Source organism: Aotus nancymaae, unplaced genomic scaffold (genome assembly GCF_030222135.1).
Source record: "Aotus nancymaae isolate 86718 unplaced genomic scaffold, 86718_ANA_hifiasm-v0.15.2.pri h1tg000089l, whole genome shotgun sequence".
Taxonomy (NCBI): Eukaryota; Metazoa; Chordata; class Mammalia; order Primates; family Aotidae; genus Aotus; species Aotus nancymaae.
The window spans coordinates 18,056,722-18,076,684 of NW_026988504.1; the positions used below are offsets into that span (position 1 = coordinate 18,056,722).

Consider the following 19,963-nt stretch of genomic DNA (forward strand, 5'->3'; position numbering starts at 1 on the left):
CTGGGCCTCAGATATTGCCTCTCTAAAATGAGTAGTTAATACTAGATAAGTTCTAATAGTTCTAGATAAGAGAAGTAGGTAAGTTCGTAACAGTTCAGGATAGGATGTGGGAGTTAGGTGGGGGAAGTACATACTGGAGGAAACTGGGAATTTGCCTTTTTAAATCAATGTCTGCAGTTGGACGGGGATAGATGTGTCTGATGGCCCTCTAAAACCCAAATCGAGTGAATTTTTCCAGCGGGACATCCCTGCTTCTAGAAGCCTCAGTCACCCACCTCACTCCCCAGCCTTTATCTCAAGGGCACTTGGTGCTAGACTGCAGGAAGAGGAAATTAAGAAGTGCAAAGACCTGGAGACTGCATGCAGCCCCGTTGGGCGAGTTAAGCTCTTATCCCTCTCACCTGGGGCTCTTCCAGGTAACCCTCCCCACCACTCCTCTCCCTAGCTCCAAGGGCGGTGGCCCCTTTAACAGACCTGATAAATCACTCGCCCATTTCCGCAGCCTCACCTCGGCGCGCGGTAGAACTAGATTGGTTGGGTCTGGCGTGCCGTTTGCTCCGCCCCCGCATCCTCTGGTTGGTGGCGGCGGCCGCGGGCGAGGGTGGGTCCGCCGGCGGGGCGGGGCAGCCAGTGCCCGGGGGCGGGCGGGCGGCCGGCTGGGCGGCGGGACCGCGGCTGGAGCCCCAGCCGAAGCGGGAGCCGCTGCTGCCGGGAGCACGGGCGCCGGCGCAGTACGATGAGGCAGCCAGCGGATCTGGGGTGAGTAGTCCCGGGGCCAGGCCGGGGCGGTGGAGGGAGCGCCGCGCGGGCAAGGCCCGGGCTGGGTGCGGACCGACCCCGCGGGCTTCAGAGTACTGGCCAGGTCTGGCGGCCGTTGGCGCGGCGGGGCTCGGGGGTCGGCCCCTCCACCCCTCTGTCACGGCGGGAGTATTGACAGGGACGCCCACCCGCGACGCTCCCGGGCGAACCCTTCCTTTGGGGCCCCGCCGGATGGTTCGGGCTGGACTCCGGCGAGAGGAGCTGCCGGTCGGGTCTCCTCAGCCTGCAGTCCCCGGCGCGGGGCTCTGAGCTCAGCCCCTGGCAGGGAGGCACCGTCACGAGCAAAGTAGAGGAAAATGGCTTACAAATTTATGAATGGGGTCCCGGGTTTTTGCCGCCCCCCCGTCCGCGACGCGAAATGCTTGGAAGTCGAGAACCGCAGTTACTTTTACGCGAATCTCTCAGAGGTGGTCTGCGCCCCAGTTGTTTTTCTCCAACTCCTGGAGAACGCGGGTGGCGGTGGGGTGGTTTGTGTGCTTTAGCAGGGAGGCGGCGGCGTGTCGAAATCCCGGGGATCGGAAGGTTAACAAGTGACATTGGGCTGAGGCCTAGCGCCAGGTGCCCTGCGGGGAGGCGGTGTGGCCGTGGACGCCGTAGCTGTTGGCTGCTGAGCACGGAAACCATACGGTGGGACCTGGGAAGGCGGGGGAACGGCCGGCCCCATTGCACCACATGCTGCCCGGAGCGCACGGCTGTTACGCGAGTTGGTGCAGGAGAGTGTTCCCCTTTTGAAAACGATTTTTGGAAAACTTAGCCCCTCAGTGGGTTGATAGTTACTTAAACCATCGGTTGTTATGGTTACGGGGCATCAAATGTAAGGGCAAAGTCTGTTTCCACCCTCGCTCTTTCTCCAGAGCCGTGAAGTACTTTGTCACTGTATTTTACAGACACTGCCCAGGGAGGACATCCTTTTTTAGAGTTGAGGGAAAATTGTGAGCTCCTTGAGGGCAGGGCCTGTGCCATATTCACCTTTGAAGTGCCGGTGTCTTCACACCATCACCGCTGTGCACACGTGTTGAAAGAAATGAGTCTTTTACATGTTTTGATGATTCTCAAAGGATTTAGAGGAGTCATTTCAGGAGCCAGATGTAAGCTGGAAGGGAAACAACGAGTGACTTTTATATGGAAAACAAAATTGGAGGGCAAGTTATCTTTGAACTCTGGAGTTTGAGTCGTCGAGGTTTGTGAGTTTTAGAGCTGGGTCACACAGAGACGCTTGTCTCATATTGGAAGAATGAAACTGCCATTTCTGTTAGCTCTTACCTAGCCCATAAACGGTATTCTTTCAGATTCTCCCCTAAAATGGTAGTTGATCTAAAGTTATGGAAAACAGGCCTCCTGAGGTAATATGGATAGAGTGGGATTCTGCCATATCATTTCTTTCTTTTTCTCTGGGCCCCTTTGGGAGTGTGGAGGAGTGGAGGGAGAGGATGTGGAGGGCTCTGGTGAACTGAACTTGTCTGCACGTTTATCTCCAGTAAAAGGCACTGTGCCTGAGAGGAAGGAGATTAACAAATTGATTTAGATCAGAAGATGCTGGTAATTGAGTCTACTGACAGGCAACCCAGGGGCTGGGACAGATGAGGAGGAAGAAAAAATTCAGGAGTTTGGTTTGGGCTGAGTGTTGGAGGTTTGAAGAGCAAATTATGTCATCGTGTGAGAAGATTAGAGACATGGCATACACCAAGCATAATACTCATTATTAGAGCTTATGTTATTAGAATGCTTCTGGAGAAGAAGCAGGAAAGATGAGGCTTTTAGATAGAATAAATATGTAGCATGTTTTGGACAGAAAGCAGTTACCTGGAGTAAAAAAAAATTATTAAAATAATTTTGCTGTATGCCAGAAACTGCTAGACATTATAGATATAATGAAGGGTTTTGTTGTTGTTGTTGTTGTTGTTGTTATTTTTAAAGGATGAAGAGTTTGTTTCTATATGCCATATTAGTTGCCTTTCCTTCAAGTCACAAGCTCCTGTTTTCTGGAAGGTTTTCTGAATCCCTTGAGGAAAGAGAGGGGAGAACCTCACAGTTTATTACTTAATATGAGAACAAAACAGAGCAATGGGGAAATTCTCCTCACTGTCGATTACTTTCAGTATCAAATTGAGTCTTCAAAGACCAGTTTTCTGTGTCAGGTTCCATATAAAATTATATTCATCCTCCTGTCTATTGACTGGTATCTTTTGATGGAAAGTGCTTGTTCTTTATTTTTTCCATTTATCAATTCATTTATTCAGAGTTAGGAACTTCATTAAACACACAGTGTCTCTTGTCCTCTAGGTGTTTCTAGTTCATTTTCTTTGCCTGAATATCCCTCGTGGTCTACTTTCTTCTGTCTGATCTTATCTCCTGAAGTTCTCCTTGGGAATTGTTGAGGTCACAGGGAATGCTTACACTTTGATTCTGTCCCAGCAGAAGACTAGTATGGAAAAGAGCATTGTTGAGTTCCAACTCTGTCAGGTACTATTTTCTGCCCCTTATGTATATATCCTCTCCAGTCCTAGAGCCCCTTTAAGGGAGGTGTGATAGCCACATTTTACAGAAGAGGAAACTGAGACTTAGAGCAAATCAGCAACTTGCCCGAGGTGACAAGTTGGTCAAATGGTGGAGCAGGAATATCAGTGTAGGATATTGATTCAAAAACGTGTTTTTTTGGGTCAGGCACAGTGGCTCATGCCTTGTAATCCCAGTACTTTGGGAGGCCAAGGCAGGACAATTACTTGAGGCCAGGAGTTTGAGACCAGCCTGGATGACAAGACTACGATCCTGTGTCCAAGCAAACAAACAAAACATGCTTTTTCTGTTGTATCACGTTGCTTTTCCCTGGAGAGAAATGGCAGTTTATTAAGAGATCGTTTCTTGCAGTGCCCTCTTGAGTGGACATGTGAAAGGTCAGGTTCAGAGATGTTCAGAGAATTGCTGCACTACTGAGCTCCTGTGCTCCTGCTGGAACCAGAGTTAGGTGCCTCTCTGCCCACTGCAGTTTTGAGTAATCCACGAGGCTGTTGGGAAATCTTTTACTGCCATGGAAAGGTGACTGGGCTGACTGGGTCTGTATCCTTATGCTCTATCTACCAGCTCTGTGACCTTAAGGATAAATTACTTTCTGCGTACCTCAGTTTCTTTGTCTGTAAAGTGGCAAAATATTCCCATTTCAGCAATGCTAAGACAGTGCAATTTGTATAATCTTAACATTTCTAGGAGAAAAAAGCATCTTGTAATCTATGGGGTCTTAGAGATGTAGTCGGCAGTGGCTTCCTGTTTTGGCACATAAAATAACAGTGTGTCTTACAGTCAGTGGTCTTAGGTGAACTGTGGTATATTATTTATAGGTAGTTGTAAGAATTAAATGAGATCACTCATGTCCGTGGTTATAGTGGACACCCAATACCAGGTCATGCTGTCCACTGACAGGATGAATGGTTAACTGGGAAAAACTGGGAAGCATCTCATAAGATTTGCCACTCAAAGCCCAGACAATAATTCATGATTTGTGGCTGGAGGAACATTTTCCAATTTGCCTAGAGCTCTGTCCTTTGGCCGACTCCTGTCCCTGTGAGAAGCATTGACTTGAGGAGCTAACGAGCCATGGACAGACAGCTCCCTTTGTTTTCCTATTCATTAAGGTCTTTGTCAACTTTAAATCCCAAGTTTAAAGTAAATATTGTTATAAGAAGACTGGAAGCCCATGCTGTTGTGAATATTCTCACATGCGAGTCTTAAAGCAACTCATAGGTTATACAAGATTCTTTGTTGCTCCTTTCCAAACGCCTTATAATGCTTAATTACACTGTGTGAAGTGTCCGAGAAGCACCATTAATGAGAGGGATGCTAGGAGGCCAGAAGCTCTTAACTGGCATTGTTGGGGTGGAGAGAACACTGGACTTGGAGTCAGGAGGCTACAGTCTTGACGGTTTCACCTGTCATCCCCACTTGACCATCAGAAACTCATATTTCCCAGTGACTGTGTGGATTACTCAAAATTGCTCTGGGCAGTGAGGCAGGATACCAGCTGTACATCACTTCACTACTTTGGACTTGAGAAGTCTCTCTTCCTGGGCTGGGCGCGGTGGCTCACACCTGTAATCCTAGCACTTTGGGAGGCCAAGGCGGATGGATCACCTGAGGTCAGGGATTCATGACCATCCTGGCCAACATGGTGAAACCCTGTCTCTACTAAAAATACAAAACTTAGCCTGGCATGGTGGCACATGCCTATAGTCCCAGCTACTTGGGGGGCTGAGGCATGAGAATCACTTGAATCTGGGAGGCAGAAGTTGCAGTGAGCCGAGATCGTGCCACTGCACTCCAGCCTGGGTGAGAGAGTGAGACTCCATCTCAAAAAAAAAAAAAAAAGCCTCTCTTCCAAAACGAAAAGTTGATTTCTTAGTGCCGTCCCCCACTGCTAGCAGTCTCATGGATATTATATGAGTTTATGAATCTAAGGATCTGAGAAATTAAATGATTGAAAGAAAATGATTTTATTAAGGACTTGAAGTCTCAGGTGTTTGTGATAGTGCTTTGAAAAAAACAGAAAACAGTAAGCAGGTGATAACAATATGAGTATCATTTATGGGGAGTTGTGTGCCAGGCACTGTTCCTCCTTTTAAACCTTACACTTCCCTGTGAGTAGTAGATACTATTATGAATCTTATTTTAAGATGAGAAAACTGAGGTTCAGAAAGGTTAAATAGCTTGTCCAAGATTACACAGCAAGGTCAAGGACTGATAGCTGGGCCTAGAACACCGGCTTATACTGCTCCCCAGTGGATGCCTGAAACCATGGCATCCACCATAGTACTGAACCCTACATAAGCCGTGTTTTTTTCCTATGCTTATATACCTATAATAAAGTTTAATTTATAAATTAGACACAGTAAGAGATTAACAATAATAACTAATAATAAAATAGAACGGTTGGACCACGCGCGGTGGCTTACGTCTGTAATCCCAGCACTTTGGGAGGCTGAGGCAGGAGGATTGCATGAGCTCAGGAGTTCAAGACCAGCCTGGGCAACACGGTGAAACCCCGTCTCTACTAAAATAGAAAAAATTAGTGGGGCATGGTGGCGTGTGCCTGTAGTCCCAGCTACTCAGGAGGCTGAGGCAGGAGAATTGCTTGAACCTGGGAGGTAGAGGTTGCAGTGAGCTAAGATTGCACCACTGCACTCTAGGCTGGGTGACAGGGCAAAACTACATCTCAAAAAAAAAAACAAAAAAAATAGAACAGTTATAACAACCACAGTTTGGGAGATAGAAGATTCATTCTTAACATAGATCTTAGCAACCTCAGCACAAGATTTTTTTCCTAAGTTGAGAACTTTCACTTTTTCACTTAAAGTAAGCACTTTACAGCTTCACTTTGGTATATCCAGTTGCCAGCATCATTAATCTTGTGCTTTGGGGCTATTGTTAAGTAAAATAAGGGTTACTTGAACACAAGAACTGTAATAATGTGACAGTTGATCTGATAACTGAGATGGCTAAAAGTGACTAAGGAGTAGGGAGCACCTACAGTGTGGATCTGCTGGACAAAGGGAAGATTCACATCCTGGGCAGGATGGGATTGGACAGTGAGAAATTTCATCACACTACCAGAATGGCATGCAGTTTAAAACTTATGAATTGTTTATTTCTGCAATTTTCCATTCGATCTTTTCAGAACTCGGTTGGCCATGGGTAACTGGCACTGTAGATAAGTGGGGACTACTTGTATTGGGAGAACTTTGTTAAACTTAAAGAATTAACTCTTATGGGAGTTGCAGAAGACTTAAGTCCTTGAAAGGCTTTTCTTTGGTGAACAAAAGCCATATGCCAGGTCACTATGAGCATAAATGGGACTATTGAGAGAAGAAGCTAACCTTTCTGTGTGGAAACTTGCAGAATGGGAAACGTGGGTGGGCTTTGAAACAACCAGGTAACCTTTGTCTGCTGGATTTGCCTGGAATATTGGTTCTCAGGGCTTTTCCCTAAGAAGATTATTGTGACAAACACATTAAGTGTCTCCCCAGCTTATTCTAACAGTTGAAAGCGGCACTGGGCCAGAGGAGCTGGCTTCAGTCATAAGCTTATTTAGGATTTGAGATTAAAACCCACCCCTGGGATTGCTCCTGCAAATAACTTTTCAGAATCACAATATGCATTTTATAAGTTTCATTTCTCTTGCTGTTCAAAGCTGACATAAGCTGGCTTGTTCTTATTCAATTTTCAGTCCCTTCTTAGACCTAATGCTGTCTTTTAGGCAGCATTCTTATAGATGGTTATATTTATTATTTTAGGCTCAAGATAGAGAATTTAAAAATCTTTTTACTGAAAGGCTTGACTGGACAATGATTGTCATTCAGCAAGTATTTGAGCATCTACCAGGGCCAAGCATTGTGCTTGGCATTGGAAATCTGATGGGGAGCAAAACAGATTTGGTTCCTTTCTGCACAAATCACATTGTCTAGTCTAGACAACAAACAAGTCAGTAGACATATGCATCATATATATTGGATTGTAATATGTGTAAAATTTCCTTCCTCTGAAGGAAAAGAACAGGGCACCAAGAAAGAAAAGGAAGAAACCAGCACCTGGGGGTGTGGGGCAGAGCATTTCAAGAGAGAGAGCAACGTGGATGTCTGGCTGCTGTGAAGAGGGGCAGAGAGGGGACGATGGGAAGGGCAGGCCCAGAAGGTGCCAGGCTGGAGAGGACATGAACCAAACACTGCTCAAGGGGCCTCAGGAAGTTTCTTAACCTCTTGTGCCTTACTTTCCCACCTCCAAGAAGCTATGAGGGTTGAATGAGCCTTGAGAGCCATGCATGTACAGAAAGGACTGTGGGTAGGGTTTGCTGACTCTCAGGGCTGTGGGGAACTTGACCTGGAGTGGATGAGCTTCTCTTAGTCAGCATTTCCCATGATTCCATGTGTAACGTAACCATAGGGCAGAAGGTAAAACTAAGACAGCTAAGTAGGTATATCATGGAGGCATTCTAAGGTAGCTTTGTGTGGTGTGCTAAGCATTCAGCTGGTACCTGGGAGTCTTGGCCCTACCTGTAGGCATCTCTGCAGTGGGTGCAGTACTCAATGTGGAGCAAGATGGACGGGAAGCAGCTATTCCTCTGCTCCTGCCTGCAGTTATCTGCTTTAGTTTTTGGATGCAGGCAGGAGATTTTTAGCCTTTTTTCCTGATAAGAGGAGACAGAGGCTACTGTCCTTATAGCCAGGTGGCCAAACATGACCACTCAGAGCTGCTGTGTGCAAAACCTTTCTGAACCCCATCTCTGATGAGATTTGATGATGTTTCCCCATTCAAAGGAACAGCCATGCCTCGGGATTATACAAGGAGAGAACTTTATAAAACGGGTCACTGGCTTGGGGTAGTCAGTAAAGTGCTATGAACTCAGCCATATTAAAGTTAGAATTATCTCATAAGGTATGTGTGACACCTGATCAATTTGTATATAATTGACTAAGTTTTTTAAAAAATCTTTTACTCTGGAACATTAAACAAAAAATACACAAAAGTAAAGAATACTGTAATGGATCTCAGGCATCTATTACTCAATTTGATAATTATCAACTTTTGCTAATCTCGTTCCAAGATAGTTCCACACTGAAGCATTTTTGGTGGATTTTCTGTCACAGTATAAATGTGTCTTTGGATTATAAAATCATTTGGTAGATATCCTAGAAAAAAAATGTCTGCACACTGCATAATTATAGGGCTGGTGTTAGGTAGTTGAAATTCAGAATCTGAAATGAACATTTCGTGGAAACCTCTTATAGACTTGTTTATGAGAAGTTGGCATACAAAATTAAGAATGCTTTCAAGATGACCAATAGCAACTAAATATATTGTAACTAACTAAATATGTATTTACTAAATAGCAACTGTACTGGGCAATGTGCAAGGTACATTAAATTTTAAAAAAAAGGGCCAGGTGCAGTGGCTTATGCCTGTAATGCCAGCACTTTGAGAGACCAAAGTGGAGGATCACTTAGGGCCAGGAGTTTGAGACCAGCCTAGGCAATATAGTGAGACCCTACCTCTCCCAAAAAAAAAAAAAAAAAAGAAAAGCCAGACACAGTGGCACACACCTGTAGTCCTAGCTACTTGACAGGCTGAGGTGGGAGGAGAATCACTTGAGCCCAGGAATTCAAGGCTGCTTTGAGCCATGGTGGCACCACCGCACTACAGTCTTGGTGACAGAGTGAGACCCTATCTCTAAAAATCACAATGGCTCATAAAATTATGAGCCCACGATGAAGTCACAGGTTATTTCCAAACATTCTTAGCAAATGAATTTTACACAAAGCCCAAACTGTGAAACTGATTAAGAAACAGTATTTTAGTGGCATATGTTACTTTAAGTTCAATTTATAGCATTCACTGGTAGCATGAAACAGATCACAAGTTAATATGTTTGAAAGTTTCTATACATTGAATTTTGTTTTTAGTTTTTAAAGGGGAAATTTAAATCAAACATGCAAAAACCCTGTAGCAGTGCCTCTGTGTATCACGGTACAACAGACCATTAAACATTTGAAAGGTGGTTAGTGCAGCAGAAAATTGGAAGCTTTAATTTTAATTAAGCTGAAACCAAAGCTTTAATTTTAATTTAAATAGTTCCATGTGGCTATATTGGACAGTATAGCTCCAGGGTTGATTGAACCACCAGTTCATGGTGATAGGATAGAAGCCAGCACAAACTAATTTGGGCAGCAAATCAAAGGGCATAAGTCACATGTAGGTTCCAAACTCAGTACATATTAGAGAAAAGGAGTTTGATTATGTAGTAGAAGGAAGAACTGCCTGGGGGGGAGGTGTTCATGATCTTCCTTTAAGAGCAAGGCTGAAAGACCTGAGGAGTTTTGATTTGATGCTGTGATGTCTCCTGGGGCTCAGAATATTAAGAAATGAGGAGTGAATCTCTCAGTGAAAAGAACTCAAGCTGCTTGTTGCATGAGGAATGCCTCTAAGAGCTAGAGAGGAGTCTATTAAGTGGCTTGTGTGAAGGTTTCAGAAGGTAAGATGACCCCCAGCGTTGGGAGTTGTGTTAGCTGCCAGGATGGTTTAGAGGCTGCCTCTAGGCAACACCCAGGGCCTCAGAGAAGACAGATGCAGAGGGCATGAGCTGCTGCTTACCTCTTTATCCCCAGAGCATAGTAGATGCTTGATAAATGTGTTAAAAATGGATGACGGTTTCAGGAATAGATTTTGGAGTAAATAAGAGATGGGTTTGACATTTTTCTAGAAATTCTGAAAAGTAGGTGCTGAGGGAAGTGCAGTGCCAGGGAGCTGTAGAGTTTACTCAGCCTGTGCTTTCTGCCAGAGATAATTGACATTTCTCCTCACTGCAAATGCATGCTCCATCTCCCTTCCCTTGCCATTATCTAGTCCTGCACCAAGTACTGCTGATTTTTAGCTTGTAAACATCTCTTGGATGGTTCTTTACGCTCAAGCTTCTCTGGCACCATTCTAGTCTGGTCCAAACAACCATCTTTGTGCTTGGAAGATTCCAGCAGCCCCTCACTGATCTCCCCTCATCTACTTCTCCTTTCTAATCTCTTCACCACCCAGCAGTCAGAGTGGTCTTTTAAAAATTTCTAACATGGCCAGGCATGACAATTCACACCTGTAATCTTAATGCTTGGGGAGGCTGAGGTGGGAGGACTGCTTGAGCCCAGGAATTCCACACCAGCCTGAGCAACATAGTGAGACACTGTTTACAAAAAAAAAAAAAAAAAAAAAAAAAATCAGCTGGGTGTGGTGGCCTGTGCCTGTAGTCCCAATTACTTGGGAGACTGAGATGGGAGGATCATTTGAACCCAGGGGGTTGAGGCCATAGTGATCTGTGATCACACCACTGCACTCCAGCCTGGGTGACAGAGACCCTGTCTCAAATAATCCTAACATGATCATGTCACATCCTTGCTCAAACTCTCTGAAGCCTTCTTCGTTGCTTGAGGGATAAAATCTACATTTTGAACATGTTTAGGTGCTGTGTGATCTAGCCCCTCCAGCCTTCTCCAGCCTGGGCCTCTGTCTCTTTCTTCCTGGTTTAGTGTATTCCAGGCACATTGGCCACCTTTCTGTTTCCAGCTGGAAGAGAGCTAGACTTTTTAGGAGCTGAACCCACTTCAGGAAACAGTTCTACACCCCACCTCACCACTCCCCACTATTTTCTCTTGTCCTTTGTAGCACTCATCACAGTTTGTTACTACATATTCTCTAGTAGATACCTGCTTTTCCTCTTCTTCCAGGAAGGCAGGGACCTTGATGATTTTGCTCCACATTATATACCCAGTACCAAGCTTTGTATCTGATCCGTTGGACATGCTTCTTAAATATTTTTGAGGTGAATGAATGAAAGTGCAAGCCACATTAGAAAACAAGGAAAACTCAACTTGAGGAATTCTCTTTAAAACTGATTATATGGCTGGTCACAGTGGGTCATGCCTGTAATCCTAGCACTTTGGGAGGCTGAGGTGGGAGAATCCTTAAGATTGTTAAGCCCAAGATTCAAGGCCAGCCTGGGCAACATAAGGAGACCCCCCCATCTTTAAATTATTTACAAAAAATGTAAAAATTAGTTGTGGTGGTGTGCACCTGTAGTCCTACTCAGGGTACCGAGCTGGAAGGATTGCCTGAGCCTGGGAGATCCAGGCTGCAGTGAGCTATCATTGTGCCACTGCACTCCAGCCTGGATGACAGAGCGAGACCCCACCTCAAAAACAGACAAACAAAAACAACTTGGGTTTATTGGAGAAGTTAAATAGTTTTTAGAGAATAACCTGGGAAGGGAAATGAGGGGAAAGAATCCACAGGGATCTGTCATGGAAACTGTACAGAGGGTGTAGAGCATCCTACAAAAGCAGGTTCTTAGTATGTTCCGTGCCCTTGTCCTAGATTTGAAAGGCGTTTGCCCATCATGTTGCAAGGATGGGATTTGAGGCTGACCCTCTCATCAGGATGGGTTTTCTGCACCTAGCATCAGGAGGCACTGATATGGGGCTCCATTAGATTGGAGTCTTCCATATACAGCCCACAGCCAGGGGTGCAGTAGCCTTCCTCTCTTCTTGGTGGGTAGGGATTCTGCCCTGCGCATATTTGTACCTTTCTCCTCCCTCTGACCTCCCTCACTGCCATCAGCAAACTAGAGTGCTTTGCCTATGGGGGCTGTTTCCTAAGTGTTTCTGAGTAGACCCTGGTACTACCTGGTGGACCCTAAAGAGGGCTCTAGGCAGTAATAAGAGGGAATTCTGGTTGCACCTTGCACAGGGGAGGCTTCCTGCTGTTGGTAGATTCCCTGTTGGAAAGAAGGTGGGCAGCTGTGTTTAATCCTGACACTGCAGATGGGGAGGCTTCCCTCTTCTCTCTCTTCCTGAGGCCTACTTCCAGATGAGTGGGGGAGCCTGCCAGGGCTCATCAGGTCCACCTGACTTGTAGTAAGGAAAAAGGAGAAACCTGGTCTTCCCCAGGAACTTTGAAGTTATGAATAGGAAAACTAAGGACTTGATGCCGAGATAATGTTCTTTTGGAAGGAAGGGACTGGTTCCCCAGATCAGCACCTCTGGTAACCAGAGAGGAGACGTTTTGTGAAGGCTAGACTAATGTGTTTTTTGGGAGACTGCAAGTTAAGAAGGCTTTAAGCTTTATATTAATTGGAAATTTGTATTAATTTATAGTAATTAGAAAAAAGGCTACAGGAAAATCACAGAATCAGATAATGAGGAGACCTGTGTGACTTAGTAGCATTCTAGGTACCAAAGTGGTGCCTTGGAACTCTTGAGTGGAAACTAGCACCAAAGCTGGTTGGGAGCACCACTAAAGGAGGGGCTCCAGTATCTGTAAACTCATGCCTGAGGGTGAGCAGCTCATGCTCGCATGTGCTGGAAACCTTAACAGCACAGGCAGGCAAATAGGATCTTGTGGTCATTAAGACTGGAGTTAGAGCAAAGTACTATGGGGTACACCTGGCCCCCGCCAAAAAAAAATCCTGTAAGTGATTCACTCTGTGTCCTCTGATCATGAAAACCTGGTGGAAGGCATTTCCTCTTATGATGGAAAGGGGAAAGCCAGATGTGGTGGCTCACGCCCGTAATCCCAGAACCTTGGGAGGCTGAGGCAGGTGGATCCCTTGAGTTCAGGAGTTCAAGACCAGCCTGGGCAACATGGTGAAACCCTGTTTCTGCAAAATGAAAAGCAAAAACAAAGATTAGCTGGGCATGATGACGTGCACCTATGGTCCCAGCTACTCAGGAGGCTGAGGTGGGAGGATCACTTGAGCCCAGGAGGCAGAGTTTGCAGTGAGCCAAGATAATGCCACTACACTCTACCCCGGACAACAGAGTGAGACCCTGTCTCAAAAAAAAGAAAAAAAAAAAAAAAGTGAGAGGGGAGCAAGTTATGTTGCGTAGGATGCTGTCTGCCAGACCAAGATGACAGCGTTATTTTCCATCAACAGATTTTAAAGTAGGCCTCCGGCAGGTGTGTAAACCATGCAGATGTTTGTATAAGGTGAATTCTATTACAGGTGGACCATGTGGTAAATTCTAACCCTACCTTGCTGACAATTTTACATCTGAGAGCAGGTAGAGGAAAGTGTGTTGGATTTAATGATGACAATTGGGGAAAAACCATCCAGAGGGCAAGGGAGCGTGTGACTGAGGCTGGGAAGTAAGAACAGAGCTCTCGTTCAGGCAAGCTGGCTGGCACCTGACCATTAAAGTTGCTCACTAACAGCTGAGCATTTCCTACCTTCTATTATTGTTTCCTTTGATAAAAACGATGGAAATGCTCCCACCTAACCTGGAGCAGGAGCCATCTTGGTATCCTCAGTGCCCAGATGTGTGTTCGAAGTGACTGCTTGACTATTAGTCCATGACAGTGGTGGTCTGATGTGGCCCTCCCAGTTTCCCATCCACCTTACTTATACTTAGGAGCAGAAACTGCTGCAGGAAGCCTGACAGGAGCTGCCCTCAGGGATTTACCCTCTTTGCCTGGCTCGGTTCAGGGGCAAGATCGAAATGGAAAATAAGTCAGAGTAGCTGAAAACCCGTGGGAAAGGAATTGCTTTTGTTTTAATTTCCCAGGGTAAGTCTGTGGGGTTACAGTGAGTGGTATTCGATCTTGATGGGGTAGGTTAATAGTGAAGCAGGAACATTAATTTTTTTTTAAGGCTAAAACTCCCAGCAGAAATGATTATTGATTATGCTCTGAGCCAGAAACCAAACTCATTTGGTCAGCCTAGCTTTTGTCTTAAGGCTGTGATTGAGAGCGGTGTTCAGAGGGGGCCTCATAGCCTGAAGTGAATTTTATTTCAGGAGGTACTAAAATCTTAGGGAAGGAAAAAAAACACATCTGGAGTTTAGTTTTTGAGTTAGGTGATAGAGTTATTTTGGCAGCAAGTGTAGCAAGCAGATTCAGGACCCAGAATTTTCTAGAGTAGATGGTCAAGAGGTCCTTCCAGAAGTCTGGATGGTTTTTTAATGCCAAAGTGTTACTCTCAAAAAATAAAATTGAAAACTAATATATATATATTTTTTTCACCCACAGCTCTGAAGAAGCCTTCCAGAAATTGCAAATTTCACTATTTCTAAAACCCAGCTTTCTTGTGGTCTGTAAGAATTTTAGCCATTTTGTGGCATCTGTCAGAGAACTGAACCATTAGCCTGAGTTTCCCCTCTGAGAACTGCCTTCCAGCTCATCGTGAGCTCCTTCCCACAGTGCTCCAGTGGAGTGTCCTAGCCTCTTACCCTACGTGCTGCTGAGTAAGCACAGAGCAGGCTATACTGTCCATTGGTTAATGTTGAGTGAGATGGGTGCTGTATTCAAGCTAAGGAGAAAAGGAGTATTTTTTTTTTTTTTTTTTTACCATGCTTTTCTGTTTTAGGAGTTCGTTTATACAAGTGCTTAAGTTGGTATTTAAAGTTGGAATGAGAGGGTATGGTTTCCTGTTCTTATAGCAGTAAACAGTAGGTAAGGGGGGCAGGTACCTGGGGTCAGCCCTTTAGGGTTTTTTTTTCTTTTCTTTTCTTTTCTTTTCTTTTCTTTGAGACAGAGTCTCGTTCTGTTGCCCAGACACAAGTACAGTGGTGCAGTCTGATCTTGGCTTACTGCAACCTCTGCCTCCCGGGTTCAGGTGATGCTCCTGCCTCATCTCCTAAGTAGCTGGGATTATAGGCGTGTGCCACCACACCTGGTTAATTTTTGTATTTTTGATAGAGATGAGGTTTCGCCATGTTGGCCAGGCTGGTCTCGAGCTCCTGACTGCAAGCAATCTACCCACCTTGGCCTCCCAAAGTTCTGGGATTACAGGCATGAGCCACCATCCCTGGCCAGCCCTTTAGTTCTTATCCCTGTCTGTCAATGTGGGTACACAGGGACATCTTTTCAAGTGTGATGCTATTGCTAAGGGAAGGAGGGTTCCTGCCAGATAAGCAGGAAACCTAGACTCTGGCGTGAGAACCCTCATCTAACCACTGGAATGATTGCAAGCCAAATTCTTTGAGGCTTGATAAAGGGCTTATAAAATAGGCCTCACCTGCATTTAGTTAATATGGACTGGTTATCCAGTGATCCCTTCAGCATTCAACAGAGGATGCTGCTTAGAAGACAGTGGCTGTGCTTGGGGACTATCGCTGGGCAGGTCCAGACACTGGTGAGAGGCAGCCTTCTGTGAATCTTTAAAATGAGGTCCTTACCCATCCTGTGTTTGCTTTAGGGAAGGTCTTTGAAGAATCTTAAAGCAAGTATTTTAACTTTTTTTTTTTTTTTTTTGAGACAGAGTCTCGCTCCATTGCCAGGCGCCAGGTTGGGGTGCAGTGCTGCGATCTCGGCTCACTGCAACCTCCGCCTTCTGGGTTCAAGCAATTCTCCTGCCTCAGCCTCCCGAGTAGCTGGGACTACAGGCGCATGCCACCACGCCCAGCTAATTTTTGTATTTTTAGTAAAGACAGGGTTTCACCATGTTGGCCAGGATGGTCTCGATCTCTTGACCTCGTGATCTGCCCGCCTCGGCCTCCCAAAATGCTGGGATTACAGGCGTGAGCCACTGCACCCAGCTGAAAAATTCTTATAAAATAGTTCAATTCTTTTCTCCCTAATTAGTAGCTTATAAATTAGTATACAAGTTTTTCTTTTCTCTCTTTCTCTCTTGTTCTTTATTTTTATTTTATTTTTATTTTTTTTGAGGCGGAGTTTCGCTCGTTACCCAGGCTGGAGTGCAATGGTGTGATCACGGCTCACCGCAACCTCCCCCTCCTGGGTTCAGGCAATTCTCCTGCCTCAGCCTCCTGAGTAGCTGGGATTACAGGCACGTGCCACCATGCCCAGCTAATTTTTTGTATTAGTAGAGACGGGGTTTCACCATGTTGACCAGGATGGTCTCGATCTCTTGACCTCGTGATCCACCCGCCTCGGCCTCCCAAAGTGCTGGGATTACAGGCTTGAGCCACCGCGCCCAGCCTCTTGTTCTTTATTTTTATTTATTTATTTATTTGAGATGGAGTTTTGCTCTTGTTGCCCAGGCTGGAGTGCAGTGGTGTGGTCTTGGCTCACTGCAACCTCTGCTTCCTGGGTTTGAGCGATTCTCCTGCCTCAGTCTCTCAAGTAGCTGGGATTACAGGTAGCTGCCACCATGCCTGGCTAATTTTGTATTTTTAGTAGAGATGGGGTTTCTTCATGTTGGTCAGGCTGGTCTCGAACTCCCGACCTCAGGTGATCTGCCCGTCACAGCCTCCCAAAGTGCTGGGATTACAGGCATAAGCCACTGCACCTGACCCGTTCTTTGATTATTTTTTATTCTTTCTCTCACTAACATAAAGCACTTAGGTATGTTTTGCAGTTATACTTTGTTTTTCAATAGATTGGTTATTTATTGTCTAGAAACTAACCAGCTATTTTCCCATTACAGTCTTGGTTCCAGGAGTAAAATTGCTGGCAAAGCTTTGAGAGGTACCAGAAGGCTATCCTCTTCCTGGAGTGAGATTTCACGTGCTGTCTCTTTCTGTTTTGCCCAAATACCCCAGGACCATGCACCCATCATCCAAAAGGCTGTAGATCAAAACCTTACTCTTCCTACTCAAAACAATGTAATGAATTCTGTACATCTGGGTTTTTTAACCTTGGGGACAGGGAAGATAAATATCTGTGTCTCCTTGAAAATCGAGTGCAAAATCTTGTGGATATTTGTGTATGTATATTTGTGTGCTGGGGAGGGATATTTGATGTTCATCAGGTTTTCAAAAAGCCCTCAACAGAGAAATGTTAAGGAAGAATTTTGGGTCCAAAAATCTTATGTCTTTCATCTAAAAATTGCTAAAGCCAGCTTTTTAGAATGGAGAGACCAATTCACAGTAGAAGAACCTGGAGCACAGACAACACTGGTGAGCGAACTACAGCCTCCCCACGCAGGGAGTCCATGCACAAGCCTGGCCTCCTCCTCATTGCTCAGACCAGGTCATCCCTAGAGCCCCAAGATTCTCTTTCCTCACTGCTAGCTCCTCTCCCCTCCTCAAATCCTAGAAGACCTTTGCGAGATAGAATTGGAGATACATGTCCTCCTAGCCAGGTATCCTGTGCCAGGATCTTTTCTCTTTCACAGCTTTCTTAGTCAATTTCTTTTGACTAGTATCCTGCTGAGTTCTCATAGGGCCTCTCTTTTTATTTTTCTTGGGTTTGTCTCTTATTCCTCCCCTGCTTTCTTTCTTTCTTCTTCCTTTTTTTTTTTTTTTTTGAAACAGTCTCACTCTGTCTCCCAGGCTATAGTACAATGGCCCAGTCTCAGCTCACTTGAAACTTCCAATTCCTGGGTTCAAGCAGTTCTCCTGCCTCAGCCTCCTGAGTAGCTGGCACCCACCACCACACCCAGCTAATTTTTGTAATTTTAGTAGAGACAGGGTTTCACCATGTTGGTCAGGCTGGTCCCAAACTCCTGACCTCAGGTGATCTGCCCACCTCGGCCTCCCAAAGTGCTAGGATTACAGGCGTGAGCCAACACACCCAGCTGCTGCCTTTTTTCTTTTTCTATATTCTGAATAGTCTGTTCCCCATAAGTAGTCTGTTCCCCATCATTGGCTTTTCTGTGAGTTCTGGTAATTCTTATCTGCAGCAAGAAAAGGGGGTCCCTAAGGTAAACAGAGACCAGGAGACTAGTCCTCTCAGCACTGTGACTCTGGAAGGTAGATCCTGCCCCTCCCTGGAAGGCCTTAGGGTCTCTGCTTGCCCCTTTTGGCCCAGAAGTCCAGCCTTCTCCTCGTGCAGCCTCCACCTGGTCCAGAACACACGTCTGCTGTTGCCAGTTGCTGACTCCTTCCTTTCCTCATGAACCTCATGTGTGTCCTGTGATGGTGGGCTCTGCGCATGAAAATTTGATTGTTTATATGCCCTTTTTTTGTTTTTTTTTTTAAGACAGAAGTTGTTGCTTTCAGAAAGACCATTCTTTCAGGGGGCAGCCCAATATTTAAGACAATGCTGGTGACAAATACACATGATTGCGGCAGATCCCTGTTAGTAGAAATTTAAATTGCAGTCAGGAATGGTCATCTTCTGCCATTGGCCATTTAAGCTTCTTTCTCTCTCTGAATTTCAGCCTCTAGTGCTCTGGAGGAGGTCAGGGACCTGGCTCTTAAAGGGTGTTGGAGGAAGGTCCCCTTCCCGTATTGCTTCCGAGGACTCCTTAGACCATTGGCAGCACACATCTTCACATGAAGGTGGGCATGTGATCTGGGAGACTCTGCTTAAGAAACTGGATCCCTTTATTGATAGAGCCATCTCATGAGCAAGTAATGCAAGCTGTTGGTAATTACAGAAAACCTACCGTGGAATTTCATCTAAAATTAATGAAGAGTCAGCACTGTGGATTTTAAATACAGAGGTAGTTATGGCTTTAGCTGTCAGTTATCTGTGGGCTTTCCTTTGCTCTTTGTTGTGCCTGGGGGCTCCCTTCCCTCTTGTCCAGTTGGTTCATATTGCTGTGACACAGATCCATTTTAATGGAATGCCACCAAAATATGCAGCATATTCCAAAGTCAAATGTTTAGGATCAGAAAAGTGAAAAAGGTTCATTGTATTAAAACAAAAACAATAAAACATATGGACAACAAAAACTGGGCAGTGAGATCCAGCTAGATGACCATAATATGTCTGCTTTCCTTGACTTTTTTTTTTTTTAAAGGAGCATTGTTCAATACTTGATTTTGTATCTATGGCAGCAGGTTAAGGTCTCTAGACGAGCATTCACATACACCATGATAAATGGTTACGGAATTTTGAGGCTAAAATCTTTACTGCTTAGATGTCATGTACTTTATAGTCATAGCATTTCTTGATTTAATAGGAAGGATCTCTGCTCTATGTGTGCTTTTATGTGACTTGAAAAGGAGCTAACTATTCCATTTAAATAGATTTCAATTAGGATAATGGGTTTGAGACATCTCACAATGGTACATTTTCTAGACTCTTAAGATAGAATTGTCAAATTATAGCAAATAGAGTTAGAATTTATTTTGCAGTTTTCTCAGCAGATTGTAATTTCTCCTTCCATACATGTAGTCATTGTAAAAATAATAGTGTAAGGGTATTTTATAAAACTGATTATTTCCCAAATAGACTGGTACCTTTTGATTTAGGAAAAAAATGATGGAAGAAGATTGTAGTTCAGGAGAGCAAGCAGAAAGCAATCATTTTTCAGCCTTTCATTTTATTGTACCTTTGGCCACATTTTTGAAGAAAGGCCCAAAATAGCCATATGTCTGAAAGAATATTGGTAATGGGGTAGATTTGGAATGAAAGTGAGATTTTCAGAGTAACAAGGTCACATTCTTCTGTGGCTTATAGAAACAGATATATGATCACAATAGGTCCAGCAGCCAGGGTTGGTGGCAGTAGAGAGTTCATGTAATTTGTAAGATGCTTAAATTTCCATATTTGAAAAATCACCCAGCGAACAGGACTTTGTCAAAACAAAAATAAAAAAATTTATTTTTTTAATGTGAGGGGAAAATGTATGTGTTATTTTTACAAGATGTTGAAAAATGTTTAAATAGCTGGGACACAGTTTGTTGAGGGGCAGGGGACAGTGGGAACAGTGACTAAAGGGTTACATTTTGATGTAGAAATGCCCAGTTGAAGAAAAAGCTTGCCTGGGAGGAAA

At 44.7% G+C, this 19,963-nt stretch overlaps 1 protein-coding gene across 2 annotated transcripts in view; it reads left to right on the top strand.

The window, feature by feature from the left end:
• Positions 1–666: 666 nt before the first annotated feature.
• The window catches only part of TEX2 (testis expressed 2), a 120,717-nt gene continuing 101,420 nt past the window's right edge, over positions 667–19,963 (top strand). Inside the window, exon 1 of one of the 2 annotated variants that reach the window (XM_012453889.2) lies at positions 667–759. The gene's annotated coding sequence lies outside the window, so the exon portion shown is untranslated. The remainder of the gene's footprint in view (positions 760–19,963) is intronic. The other variant, XM_012453890.2, reaches the window with a different exon arrangement.